This window comes from Malaya genurostris, chromosome 2 (genome assembly GCF_030247185.1).
Source record: "Malaya genurostris strain Urasoe2022 chromosome 2, Malgen_1.1, whole genome shotgun sequence".
Taxonomy (NCBI): Eukaryota; Metazoa; Arthropoda; class Insecta; order Diptera; family Culicidae; genus Malaya; species Malaya genurostris.
In genome coordinates, this window is record NC_080571.1 from 233006568 (window position 1) to 233021749 (window position 15182).

The 15182-nt window shown below is 37.1% G+C and overlaps 1 protein-coding gene across 5 annotated transcripts in view; it reads right to left on the reverse strand.

Annotated features, from left to right (window-relative positions):
• Positions 1-15182, reverse strand: part of LOC131428131 (protein PALS2) — a 109620-nt gene that overhangs the window by 81540 nt on the left and 12898 nt on the right. The window contains exon 1 of one of the 5 annotated variants that reach the window (XM_058591819.1): positions 13711-13917. The exons of the other annotated variants lie outside the window; for them this stretch is intronic. The gene's annotated coding sequence lies outside the window, so the exon portion shown is untranslated. Of the gene's footprint in view, positions 1-13710; positions 13918-15182 lie in introns of those variants that run through there. 5 annotated transcript variants of the gene reach the window in all.

A 15182-nucleotide genomic window follows, 5' to 3' on the forward strand; every position in this document is an offset into this window, starting at 1 on the left:
GTTTTGTTTCTGATCACCTGTTGGCAGTTTGTCATATAGTGGTTCTACACACTAAGCGAAGCTTGACAAAACAACCGAAACTCGACGAAAGTTTATTGCTTGCGTGATATTTAATAAAATTCTTTGTTGCAACATGATTACCTCGTCTTTTATTAAAGCATAAAATTATATTTCATATAGCATGTCTGCAGATACTGCAGTTTTACCTCCTTCAATTCCACCTCCAAAAACTAGCCACAAAATATTGGCGGTATTTTCTATCATGCTACGACGCAATTGTTTTTTTTTTATCGTAGTTAACATTTATTGTACAATCTATAACCACTTAATTGTAATCGGCTACTAATTACACACTTTTTCATTGTGTCCAACTGTGTCATCTTTCCCCTAGCCTTACTCGCTAAAATAGATGACATATTTTGAAACAGCGCTGCCTTGGTGTTTTATCATCTAGAGACAAAATAAAAATCAAATTTACGGCTCATAACATCGTCAATCTGAGACAGAGAGGGAAACGAAACCCGCGGCTAGAAAACTTAAAATATTATGTTCGATACGAATTAATTTGTCTTACATGTCGAACAAATTTGCTTACTCAGCTGGTATTTATCACTTCCATCTTCAATACCACAATGTTTTTCAATAGTCATAGATAGACATATTAAACAAGATTTAAATCTCGAACATTGGACCGTGACTAACTAAGTGTCTATTGACTAATAGTATTAAGACGATTTCCGAATTATAATTGGTTTGACGTAAAATCGTCATGGCTAAGTTCAGTTATTTGCAAAGTCTGAGCGAGAAAATAGATTAAAAAGTCAAATAAACGAAAACTCACAAAAAGATTACGCACAGAGACAGAAGTGGAACGCCGGTTCGAGTCCAGTCTCTGGTCGTATCTTTTGTTCCAAAAAATCATTTTTTCTGTGAGTTTTCATTAATTTGACTTTTCAATTTGTTTTTGCCTTTCTCATAAAGGAATGCTAAACAAAAACTGTCAAATCCGACTTTTAATCCGAGGGCAGAATGTAATATACCATTCGATGCAACTCGACGAACTGAGCAAATGTCTGTGCGTATATGTGTATGTGTGTGTGACAAATACTGTCGCTCACTTTTCTCGGATATGGCTGAGCCGCTTTTCAAAAACTTAGATTCAAATGAAAGGTCTCATAGTCCCATACAATGTTCCTGAGTTTCGTTTGGATCTGACTTCCGGTTCCGGAATTACAGGGTGATATGCACCAAAAATGTGAAAATAATGTCACTCACTTTTCTCGAAGAAGACTGAACCGATTTTCACAAATTAAGATTTCAATGAAAAGTCTCATAGTCCCATACAAGGTTCCTGAATTTCTTTTGGATCTGACTTCCGGTTCCGGAATTATAGAGTTATATGCATCAAAAGTGTGTAAATAATGTTACTCACTTTTCTAGGAGATGGCTGAACCGATTTTCACCATCTTAGATTGCAATGATAATATACCAATTTTCATTCGAATCAAACTCCTGGTTCCGGAGCTAGCGTGCTTATCGTAAAAATGTAAATTTCAAGAACATTTTTTTCATAATCTATCTCTTTTTATTGGATAGTGAATTTCTCTAGTTTGAAGACCATGAGAGTTTGTAACCAAATAAACCTCTGCTAGATCCGAAAATGATTTGCTAAGTTTTAACCAATTCCAACTACCGGTACATTTTTTGTAGGTCAGATTTGTAGTGTATGGTTAAATGAACCGAATGTCACTTTGCCGATATTCAGCTTTCCGGAAGTACCGACAATTGAATAGGTTTTCACAAACTTAATTTCGAATGTAGTATATCGATGTAATAGTAGTGTGCAACAGAAATCTTCAAAACTCTTTTCTAAACCTTTTTTAAATTGGAATGTCTGCTGTAATATATAGTAGAAAATGAATAATATGAGAAAGGCATCATTACACCACTGGGTGGATTAAAATAGATTGTTCCGTTCAGTCACTGAGCGTTGAGACTTTGAATCAATGACTGTTTTTTCTTTTGCTCCGATGATGAATCAATGAGCGCTTTGACTGGTGGCGCTTAAAATAGACGATTAGTCGTTACGTGCTTTCAAGTTAGTCACCTTATACCTCCTTGAAATGGTTAGCTATTCAAGACGATTGAAGGCGTTTGGGACAAATTTTAAACTAGCACATTAGTTAATGATGAATTTTGTTGCAAATCGAGGCTCATACTTATCAGGAAAGAATTGATATCCATTGAACTGAAGTTTTTCCCTAGCAATAAAACACCAATTTTATTTGCAGATAATGATGCCATTTAACTAGAGTGATACACCATCGAGTAAGTTTCATTTCAACACTCGGGAGGCCGCCGACGAACATCGCACAAAAAGGAAAGCTCTTCTCAGTGTCGAATAGACAGAATTTGAGTGTGTGCTTGTGATTAAAGAAGCTGGTGCGAGCGAAAAATACAGTCTCTTCGTATGAATCGCTCTCACGCGCTCTCGCCTAAATACACCCAAGTGACCTCTGGTGCATGCTAGTGAGCAAACACTTCTGTGATTTAATTTTTAAATTTATAGAAGGTAGCGCCGGGTTTGCTATGACGGTCTTTTTCGCAGCAATGAAAAATAAAATTTAAATGATAAATTGTGCTTTTGCTAAATATGCTTGCCCACGCTATGCTTCTCTTATGCGAACCGTACACCAGAGTGCTCACCAGTGCGCACTCTTCGGTAAAAATATCTGCATCCATTTCAGGGAATTTTAGAGCTCTGCTCTGGCAATTTGGTGTGATCCAATGCTAGAGTTGAAAGAAAATAATCCCGCGCTCTCATGATGAGTGCACACTTTATATAGCAGTGGTGTATATGCGTAAAAAAGAGAAGAAGCCTCATTGATGTTGTCAATGCGAGGGGAGAAATTATACTTGCTCTTCGTCACACAGAGGAGATGGATATGCAGACAGAAAATGAATTGCAAATCGTACTGTGAAACAACTCATTGTAGAATTACATGAATTAACTTTTTTATAAACCCCAGATCTAGACGTTGATTATCGGAAATCTCTATTCTCTGACGATAAAAGTCTTTTGGTTAGAGGTAGAAATGTACGAACGATCTATAGTCTCTTACAAACAAGAGTAAATATTTCCAGTGATTACCGGAAAAAATGGGAAATAGCATAAATTGCGACAAAAACACAATCAATTTTCTCAAACCTTCTTTTCCTAACCAAACAATAATTACATTATGAAATTGAATGGCTTGGAATTGACGTGGTCTGGTGGAACAAAACTTGCCGGGCAAGTAAGTTCCCAAACAGGACACTTGAACCGAATCTAGTGGCCAAAATACATGCTCGAAAGTCCTACGAACGCCGACGAAACATACGTGAAGATTGATTATGAACAGCTCCCCTGCCAAAGATTCATAAAACCATTAGCCGAGGTAATGTTGACGGTATGATCTGGCAAGGTATTTGCTACTGCGTACAAAACCCCAGGTTTTCGTAGCAAACAAGACTATATATTCATAAATGTGCAAGAAGTAGTTCCTGAAAGAACGTATTCCTACGTGAATTAGAGCTCAAAATGATTCTGTGAAGTTTTGACCACATTTGGCTAGCCGTCACTATTAAGATCGAGGTATCGAGACAACGGAGTGGATTTCTTCGAAAAGAACATCAATCCACCCAAACTGCCCTCAAATTCGCCAAATTGGGAAATACTGGACAATTGCCAAACAGAAACTGAGCAAAGTTGGAAAATGACTAGGGAGGCGATAAAAATGAACTGATGGTGGAACAAAATTGCAGCTCAGGTTAGACATCAGAGTGCCCAAAAGTTCGGGATTACATCGAAACCAAAACGGAACAATAAATTCCATAAACAATAGAATAACTGTTTCATTATTTTTCAATAAATTGCTTATATTTTGAGCACTCAACATTAGTGATGGAAAAAAACCATCCTTTGGGGGTCGCGCATGTTGACTTCGGAAAAAATCTGAGCGCGAGCACATTTCGAAAGCGTGTTTGGCCATACGAATGCGAGATCTTGGTTACCTTTCGGTGTCGAATGTTAACGGTGGATGAATCCTGGATCTACCATTGCACTCCAGAGAACAGAATGAGTGCCCGACAGCGAACTGAAACCGACACAAATGCTCCGAAAAGGCCTAGGAATATTCAAGAACGCATGAATACATGTTATCTCAACATTTCAACAAACGATGTTATCAAACAGGATTTAGGAATCAGAACTAATTGGCTCAAGTGGCACGTTACCAAACAGATACGGCTTCTTGTAAAACTATGTCCAGAAGGGCATGACAAGAGCTGCTTTACACGCATATAAGATTCAAAACTTTGTAAACCGTGATGAATGGCAGTAAGTGTTGGAAAGACCCGATCTAGAAAGCTCTACGTGGAGCTGTTGAACAAATACAGCTGACTACCAACAAGTGCCGGGATCGAAATACTCCATTACAAAAGAAAAATTCGAAGTCGATGTTCGTTTTAAGACAAAGAAAACAACAACATAAGCATCGAAATACCTCATTTAGCAGGCTATCTGTATCTGTGGATATTGGTGTCTTTCGAAAGGGTCGAATAGCCACCAGTCACGATCCATGTAAACTGAGGCCAATACTAGTATAAAACCAATACTAATATATACCCAGCATATTTGGTTTATATGCCTTTATATTAAGTCTTTCATTATGCTTAGATCAACAGTAGTGATCAACCGTGCATACCCTTGCCCAGAACGAAGGAATAAAAAACAATAAACTAGTTCGATGTTATTTTCTCATGGGTTTACCTAGAGTGCCTATAACCAGAGTGACGACATCTCATCCGTAATTTTGGCAACAATTCAAAACATTCCATTAGCTTTACATTGAATTGACAGGTCTTTTGCTCGTTTGGAACTGGGAGCGGTCATTCCAAACGAACAGCTGTCGCCACTCTGATTATAGTCACTCTAGGTTTACCTTTACCCGCACTGGCGTAACTATCCATGCAGCATCAATAATAGTAACCCATGAGTCAGCGGACAAAAATTTTACGGCTCTACCAGTCAAACTCTAACCGTGATGGCAATAACAATGAAGCAACTCCGTTCAGAAGTGTGCGCGTTTAAAGAACGGCACTTCGTCGCGTCGAAAACGGACATCGTGCGGCACTTTGTAGACGCCGGATACGCCCGTTCCGGCATCTACAACATTTTGGCACTATTAGACAATCCGAGCATCAAAAGAAAGCACGATTCCGGATTTATAATACGAAATGCCTGCCGGAATTTGCGTTGTTAATACCACAAGAGCGAAGACGCGGTGTTCTGGCCAGACCTGGCGTCGGCCCACTACTCGAAGCGATCGTTGGAGGAAATGAAGCGGCTGAATATCGATGTGGTACCCAAGTCGGCGAACACGCCCGACGTCCCTCAAATGCGTCCGATCGAGAATTTCTGGGTCATCCTGAAGCGTAAGATCTACTCCAACCATTTATTTCGCGAAAAATTAAAAAAAAACATGCGAGAAATTGCCATGTATTAATGAGTAATTACATGTATAACGCTGTCATCGCATACGTTTTTCACAAAACAAAAAACATTCGACTTCATAACAGTCATCTTCAATAGTAGGCGATGCGTAAAAACATTAGTGGTAATCTTTAATTTGGTAATAAAAAAAACTTAACCAAAATCCGCGGGAAATTCTTGAAATGGAAAAAAAAACAATTTTACTGAACCAAACATCCAAATCCATTAACATTTAACCAAAACCGTGTTCTTCGGCCTTCCACAAATAAAATTAACGCGCTATGAGATTTATAGTATGTTTTTTTCAATCAATTAGACACCTACTTAAGAATAATCCCGGTGGAAAAAGCAGGGTGGGAGCGACACCACGTTTCCATTTCCAATTACTAAAAATATGAGCTGATATTTTTTTTAGTGCGAAGGGTAAATGATCACAAGATTGACCCATTAAAATGAAGGGCGAATAGCACTTATCAACATTTCACACACGTTTTGAAGCTCGGTTTGGTAAAATCGCACATCGAAATGAACCTAAGCATTCAATTGGTTTTGTGAAATAATAGAAAAATACTATTTCAAAAAGTAAACGCTAATGATCTGCACTTGAGTTCATAAAAATAATTACCATTTCTTCAAACGAGATCATTCGTTCATAACTAGCAGTTAATTTGTCTACAAAATTTTTGACTACTTAAGCATCAGTCGGTGCAGATGAAATCTTTTAATATATGAGATTCATTCTTCTTCAGCTGCAATTGCACTTAAACAAATTGTTTTTGACTAAAAGACATTCCCAATGCTTCTGTAAAATTTTAATTGCAACTGTGCATCGCTTGCATTGCGTAACAACTGAAAATCAATTCAATGTAACCAAGCGATTTGGTTGGTTATCCAGTTGAAAACTATGTGTTTTCGCTCCAGCAATCTTTTTGCAAGTTAATAAGCATGAATAGCAATTCCTTAGCTATGGTTTTACAGCATCTGATCGTTTTTTATAGATCTGAAAAAAAAACTGTATAATCAACAACGATTTCATCCGAGTAAAATTCATACACTGTGGAGTGACCACGCTGATGTAATCCAAGCGGAAAACCCTCTACTCTACTCAACAGACTCGTGAACCATGGATGCGCTGATATCCGGCACCGATGGTAGATTACTTAAGTAAAAGCTAGCCTCTTATTTGTGCGTTCAGATTTTCAAATCTTTTCCTCAACTCTTTAAAATAGCAAATGCAACATTTCCCCGCAAATATCTCGAAATTCACGCCCATTAACCTAAAGACAATTAAATGTGACAGCATGTGACTAACGTAAACAGCTTTATTCTATGGAAGAAGGCTGGTATTTCTGAATGCGCTCCCATTTATAATTCATGACAGAACACAGCAACGGATTTACGACTTGCACTTTATATTGCCACCGTTTAAGCGCGCTTGACCGGCCGAAGATCGAGCGGATGCACGAAGTAGGCGTGCGTTCTGCCATGCTGGCTGGATCATTTCATCACTCCAACAGTGACACATTTCACATTCCTGCAAATTAGTACATTTCACCGGCCCCAATTGTGAACAGCTTATTGTGTTTACAATATGATGAACAATGTTTGGATCGGTTACTAAAATATACAAAAAATCAATCGAAGATGCTTTAAAGAACTGATCGTCCAGATGGCTCGATGCGTCATATTTCCTTATATCAATCAATCAACTTTCAATTTCCTACAAATTTCTCACCTCCCCTAAACAAAAGAATACGATACAAAACACGATAACTTGATTCGGGATGTTCACCTTGAATCAACTAATGGTGTGTTTATTCGGGAAAACCGGCACTATGGTTCCTTCCTCTAGAAAGTATTCCGATTTATAACACGATTATGATTATTTACCACGCATAAGTAATTCAATCTTTCCGGAAGCACTAACCGAACCTTTCTGACGTCCTACAGTCGGTTTAACAGTGTTATGGTAGTCTAATATAAAGCGAAAGTGATAGATAATAATTTCGAACAAATCGCTCGGTAACTGTACTGATGCAATAAAAACTGTACCCAGAAATTTTCCGCGAAAATAAAACCGTTACTAAATGAAACGAAACGAAACATATGGCACTGTCAAAGTTTGACATGTGTGACGCCTCTTTGATCTGCCGGTGTTCGCTTTGCACTACTCAATTCGACAGGAAGAGTTTGAATGAGATGAGTAGCTGCCATGTTGCTTAAAGTGAAGTCAGGTACAGGTTCATAAATCATCCGTTTTTTGCCTTTCTCATAAAGAAAAGCTATGCAATCACTGTGCAAAACGACTTTTGAACAGAATTTCATATACCACTCGACTCAGTTCGTTGAGTACGTAAAATGTCTGTGTGTTTATTACAAAAATAAATACTTGATTTTCTCGGAGATGGCTGGACCGATTTTCACGAACTTAAATTTAAATGAAAGTTCTCTTGGTCCTATAGACTGCCATTAAATTTTATTTGGATCGAACTTCCGGTTCGGAGGTAACAGGGTAAAATGTAACAAAAAATGAAAAAGTGCACTTGATTTTCTCTGTTAAAAAAGGTCTTATAATCCCATAGAATCCTACTGAAGTTTATCCGGATATAACTTCCGGTTCCGGAATTACAGGCCGATAAGTATAAAAATTTTACTTTCACGATCGTATTTCTATATATGACACAGAAATCTCGAGCAAAATACTTTCATCTATCCTTATTATTTTTCAACTAGGCAGGTCTGGTTTCGTCCGAGACGTCAGTTTAGACATTACACAAGTGTTTTGCAAGTAGCGTTAACTTTACGTCTGCCTATCGAGTTATGATGAACCGTCAGGTCGCGCTAGCAGTTCAACATAAACTGAATGGCACTGATAAGTCACAGACGAAATGTATAATTAAAGTCATGTTCGGTTAGTTGATGACCAAATACATTGCTTTTGAGTATACCGAACTATCGTTCCCGCTTCCGGAAGTACCGGAAAAGTGCTCGTGTACTCCAAATTGTACGAATCCGGCAAGTGTGTATAAAATTGCAACCAGTCATTTAGAGCGATCATGCAAAAAAACGGATTTGTTTGCTAAATTTGGCACATAATTATTTCCATTTCTAGGTTATGTTAGTTGCTGGCCAAACGAGCCGTTTTCAGTTATACCGGTTACCAGTTCCCGGTGCCAAAAGTACCGAGAATAGTGGTCAAAAATTAAAAAACGGAACTCTACATTTTTTATAGATAACTAAGTTAATTTTCATAAACTTAGACTCAGATGAAAGGTTTTACAGTCTTGAAACTGAAATTGACTTCTGTTCGGATTTTCCAGATTTGAAAACATTATGCTAGTTTATGCTCAAACAAACTTTTGTCGTGAATACGACTTACTTTACTATGAGGTCCCCTTTTCAAAATTTACCCTCTGAGAGAGTGATAAGTTTTTGATCGTGAATATCTCTTGTTGTATCTAACGAATCAACATAATTTTTGCTACACCCCATCGGAAATATGATCACAATTTTATGATAAAATTTTCAGTTGTGTGACATAATCTCAAATAATTCAAATTTAAACTTTTCTGAAATGTTTGGTATAAACGAGTATCAAAGGGGATACTCTATAAGGCGCGTTTGCCTTGCTCGTATTTTTAAAGCTCATAGCTCAGTGATCTGTGAAAGGATTTATATAATCTAACTACCAATAGAATCGAAATTTTTCAACTTAAACGTGTATAGCAACAGCATTGAAGTATTTCAATAGTACACTATTGAAAAACCTGTCTCACTTGACCCATGTCAACACCAGCCAATCAGAACGCGTTCTGAGGAAGAAAACAAAATATCTTCCGAAAAGTGTTGAATATCGTAGTGAGTTCCTCAATTTGGTCCTTCTAAATGCTAGAAACGAATCCCTACAGCATATTAATAGTTTCTTTCAATAAATTATGCAAATCCGAAATGAAATAATCGACATTAAAATTCTATATGCGGCTATTTTTATAGCCGTTAGGACCGCCCATTAGTGAAAAAGCTACAAACGAAATCAGGTAAAAACAAGCCTCTCAACAAAAATTGGATCAGTTTGGATTCTATCGCCACTGCGAGCAGATGTATTTTGTGTCGTTTGCAAAGCTAGTTCCGCTTCCGACAAGAGCGATTACGTCACAGCTGCGTCATTTGCATAGGTGAAAAAGCAACGGTGGAGAGCATTACACAAAATCAGCCATTCTAATGGCTCTAAAAGTTTTCTAAAGAACTATTAGGATTTCTTGCTCGCAAATCGAAGGGAAATATCCTCAGTTTAGTGCAAATCTAGAACTGTTTGATTTGATTTTTGCACTTATCGCTGTGTGAAATTCACAGTAATCTAGATCAAATGAAGCCTTCTTTGTTTTTGCGAAAAATGTGGAAAAGGGAAATGCTTGCATAATTCATACAATTGATCAACTAATTCATATTGGGAAGTGTTTAGGAACATGTCCGTTGTTTTCGTATTCACGACATCCAGTTATGTCTCTGACATTACCCACCCGCCTTTTTTGGTTTTACTTATATTCTTGAAATTTTCATCTTGTTTTATCGGACTTAACTTTACATTGTTCAGGGTAAAAATGGGAGTTGAGTCATAAGTGGTGACTTTTCTGCCCTATTATTTACATGCTTTGGTTATTACCATCACGACGTCATATGCTTACACAAATCCCTTCTTGTCATGTGGAATGAATGAAGAGAACTTATACACTAACTTACTATCTAATGATTCAATTAAAGATAGCAAGAAAAGACCAGAGATGACGCTTCATGATCATTTCCCGAATTTCAATCTGAATTCCTTGAAACATTTTTATTTCCTGGTGGAACAACAATTTTACCAAATTGATACTATATAAAACATGGCTGATCTGAATATCCATTTATGTGACTATTCAGATAATATTCCCATGTTCTAGGTGATCCTTGAAGAAGAGACTTTTACTCGTATCATACATACGATAAAACTAAATATTTCACTTGATCAGACCATGTTAATTTCGGGAATGCTCGTTCGGATAGCGACTTAGATTTACAACTCTTAGGAAAAAAATCAGGTAAATAATATTAAATCGGACCTTAGGAAAATATCATTGAAATAATATTAAATCGTTTTGATTAAATGAATTGGAAAGTGAAAGTTTGACATTTTTTGCTATTAAACATTTGTGGCAAACACTGTCGAATTGCTTTTCTATGTTTGGCAGATCAACTCTAGTGAATTAACTAAAAAAATATTTGCTTTTATCCTGTTCGTTACTCTAGCAAGCAACATTCTTCAAACGAATGATTCGTAAAAGAATCTCGTCGATGATAGGAGAACTGGATTCAGTATGAGTATGAGAGATTGATTGATTCCTAGCTTCAATTATGTAACGATCATTAAGATCTATTTCTGTATCCATGTCAGTAGAGTTTTCCAAAAGCAATTTCATGATTCACACTATTTCCAAACATGGTTCTTGTACCCGATCAGATGGTGATAACAGAATTACCACAACTGAAGAAATTTATTTCAGAAATATTTTTTAACAAAGTTTGAAATATTTTTGGCTGGTAAGCTGTTAAAATAACAAAAATCATAACAAAAGAGACTCTTGAGGGAACAAAATCATAACAAATTTTGAAACGGTTGTATCACAATTATTACTGAATTTGATATAACTACAGAAGTCCAAAAGCAGGAATTTGGAAATTGTTGAATGATTTTTTTTATTAAATAAATAATTTATTTAGTAATCTGGTTTATTCGTTTAGTTTTTTGAAATTCTGATCATTATAGTTCGATATAAAGCAACGGAAGCACTCAATCATGAGTCTTGCAAATAAAAATAAAACGTCATAAATGATTTTATTATTATATTGTTATCATAGGTTTCAATTTTCAACCGTTTTCATTTGTTAAATATCTCAAAATAACACGAATTGTTATACATATCAACTGTTGATATACTTGTTTTATGATTTAGTAATGTGCATCTTTTCGGGTAGTGTATTTCTTAACTATTCTCGCAACGATTGTGCGATTGAAAAAGAGCACTTTGCTTGTATGATGTGTAACAAATTTCTTGTTCGGTACGTTTCACAGCAGAAATATATGTCAAGTGATAACCGGATTGTATTGTATTGTATAGTCAATTGAAAAAATAACCGATTCACAACAGTTTCTTAAGAGTTGGTTTTACAAGCAGTAATATTAATATTTTTCGCAATTGTTACTAAAAAACGCGTGAATTGTTTTGTCTAACATAAGACTCATCATCATCGGTTAAGACGACAGATACGAAGAACAATATAGTGATGTTTACTTTTAGACAATATCGACAAACCGAACCATCTTCTCATGTGACTTTCGGTCAGGACACAAGACACCCATGGAAAGCTCGGGTCACCTACGACCAAACAATTGCACTGTCAGTATCTATTATGATTACATAGTAGGCAATTTTTTGTTTGTTTCCATTATAGAGAGATTTTAACCTTAAGCCTCTTCTGGTCAGAAAAACTTTCTGACCTTATGTGCGGGATTGGGAATCGAACCCAGGTGGGCAGCGTGAAAGGCATCGACTATCCCATCGCGCTATACCCGTCCCCAAAGTAGGCAATTGAATCGTCTAAATCTTCGAAAATGTATTGGAGAATGTGTTTAAGTTAAAGTTTGAGTTTAAGATTATGTTATTGGATTTATGTATATCTGGAACATTGGTGATCTCGCAAACCAACTGTTACATGTTCGATGTTGGACTGAAAGGATCCTTAAATCCAGTGTGATCGTAGCAAATATAATTGTGTAGTAATCTTTTTAAATCAGCTGTAAATTCGGTTTGAACAGAAAGTCATGCATTCAATCGAAATTTTTCATCCTGACGATGTACTTTGGGTACCTTCTAGAGGAATTGTATTGTAAAAACTTCAAATCGGGCGCAAAATTATAGTTTCATCAATCGATCTTCAAGTTTTGCACCTAAATTAATCACTCAAATCGGGCGCAAAATTATAGTTTCATCAATCGATCTTCAAGTTTTGCACCCAAATTAAACACTCAAAGCCACTCGGAGCGGATCTTAGGCAACATTTTTTCCCTCCCTAATAGACATCTTACAGCAAACCTAACTTAGCAGACTATAATTTCAGGATCCGAATACACTTTAATAGACACTGTCATGGTTTACCTTTTGTTTGAATTTCAAATCATACTACTACAAAAGAAAGATCTGTTTTGAAAACTTTGAGCATAATAACAGTGATTGCTATTTTCGAACTCATCAACTCATAACTCCGGAACCAGAGATCAGATCAGAATAAATCTCAATAGTAGCCGATTGGACCATTGAAACATTCTTCGTAATCTAATTTTATATAAATAGATTCGCCCTTTACTAGGAAAAATAAGTAATGATACTTGACAAATACACTCATACCAATATTTTCGATCTCATCGAGCTGAGCTCTGCTCAGCAGGGTCTTGGAGAGATTTCTTAAGGTTTTATAGGAGAAAGGTTGAACATAATAAATCAACATATGGCGGGAATTGTGTCTCCAAATGCCAAATTCGATTTTTGATGTTAACGAAGAACACATTTTCTTCTGGTGCAATATTTTATTTTCATCGGTTCATAAATGATAGCCCAGAACTCGTTTCGTATTTCAAAAATGTTTCAGATGTCGCATAACATTCTCGTTTTCTCGTTAATGCCATCGTGCACCAGGCATTCGAAATATTAAAGTCGCCTGAAATCAACCGGCTCGAGATGTCCACCCACTCAAATACAACACCTCACTCTGATGCTCTTTTGGCCACATATTATTCGCACGGTGTACGAAATACCACTGATTCTTAGCGTTAAATAATAAAAACAGGTTTACCCATCGTCAAAAATATTTCGCTTCAAACAAATGGTAAGGAAGAGAAGACACTCGTTTTAGATCTTCGAGAACCCCACTGTCATCAGCCACTGCAATAAGCTCACGCAACACCTAATCTAAATAGTAGTATTTCATATTTCATGACACTTCAATCCGAACTCTTCCAACGAACCGTTCGATATGTTCGAAGAAAACAAATTAAAATTCACCAACTGACACTAAGAAAAACAAAACTGACACATTTTTCCACAGAGCCAAGCTCAGTCAGGAACCCTTAAAACTACACTCACAATCTTCTCGGACAAAGAATAGGTTTTCCCACTCCTGATCACCGACTTCGAACCTTCTAATTTTTTCTTCTCTCAGAGCGAACGCGCGCGTGCGATCGTTTCTACGAGTCCGGCATACGTACGATCAGTTCCCTACATACGAACACCCACCGCCGTCATCGGCATTGTTGTGTACAGCTCTCGCGAAACCAAGCGTCGGTTGAGTTCAACAACACTGGCAAGACTGAATGTGTAAACTCAACCGAAGGCTTCGTCCGCCGCCTCTCGCAACGACCATCAGCATGAAATCGACTCGGGACGACAGCATGCGGTAGGCTATGAAAATGCTCAACCACATGTGCAGTGAATAAATAGGATTGGAGCCTGCGATGGAGACGCCAGCGTGGTCCAAAATTACAAACCGAGCAGTAATGCTCGGGATGGTCATGTGTTTCGGACTGAAGTAAGTGGCGAAGTTAAGCATCAAGCGTCAAACATCAAAGTCAAGATAATACTCCCTTCAGCGGTAGTGCCCTATAGTCAGTAGTGCCAATTTTTCAGCCAAACTATTTTAATCAAGTTCAATAATAATAATAATAAATTTCGATTATTACCTAATTGCTGATAATTATAGCATCAAATATATATTTAGTCTAGAACATTCGAAATTAGATTCACGCTTAATTCTTATTAAGTAACGGATTTGATTCAATGTAATAAAAAAAACTTATTCAGCGTTGGATGTTACTGTAAATATTAGCACCAATTTATAATAAGAAATAAAAATTGAGCATATCTAGTTCAGAAAAACGCTTGAAAATAACTCCAAAAAGGAATTCTTGAAACCACTCGCAGATGATGGTTGTTAAATTCATGGTGGCTATCAGACAAGGAAAGGAAACGAAATGTAACGTAAAACCACCAACTGAAATAATCATTACGTTATACAGGCACATTTTTCCGTATCATGTTCGTTCGTTGATGAGCAAACACTGGATCAAATAACCTTCATGGGGAGTTAATGTGAAACCTTAGTGATATTTATAGGTCATGCCAGTCCATAAGCAAGATTGAACTACATTCCCTCGATACTCTTGAGCCCGAGCCAGTTAACAATATAGCAACTGCATCGTGTGGAATTCCAAGTTCTAGCAAACGAAACTCACCACACTCGACTAGCTTTCGAACTTTGTTCTCAACTCCAGTGAGTGAGTGAGTGAGTGACTGCTGCCCGCTGCTAATGATCCAACCGACTGACCGACCACCGCCAGCAGGTTAATTTATGCTACCAACTCTTCTACCACTCTCTTTCGCGTCCATTATTCTGAAACTGTATGCTTGATTGTTCGTTGGCAACTTTTTTCTGTTCCCCCTTCATTTTGAATTCCCTTCAAGGCACACAATAATTTCATCGTCAGTTCCTATCTCTCGTTCACTTTGCTACTTGGCAAAGGAAATATGTAAGCCAAACAAATGTACGGAACAACAATAAA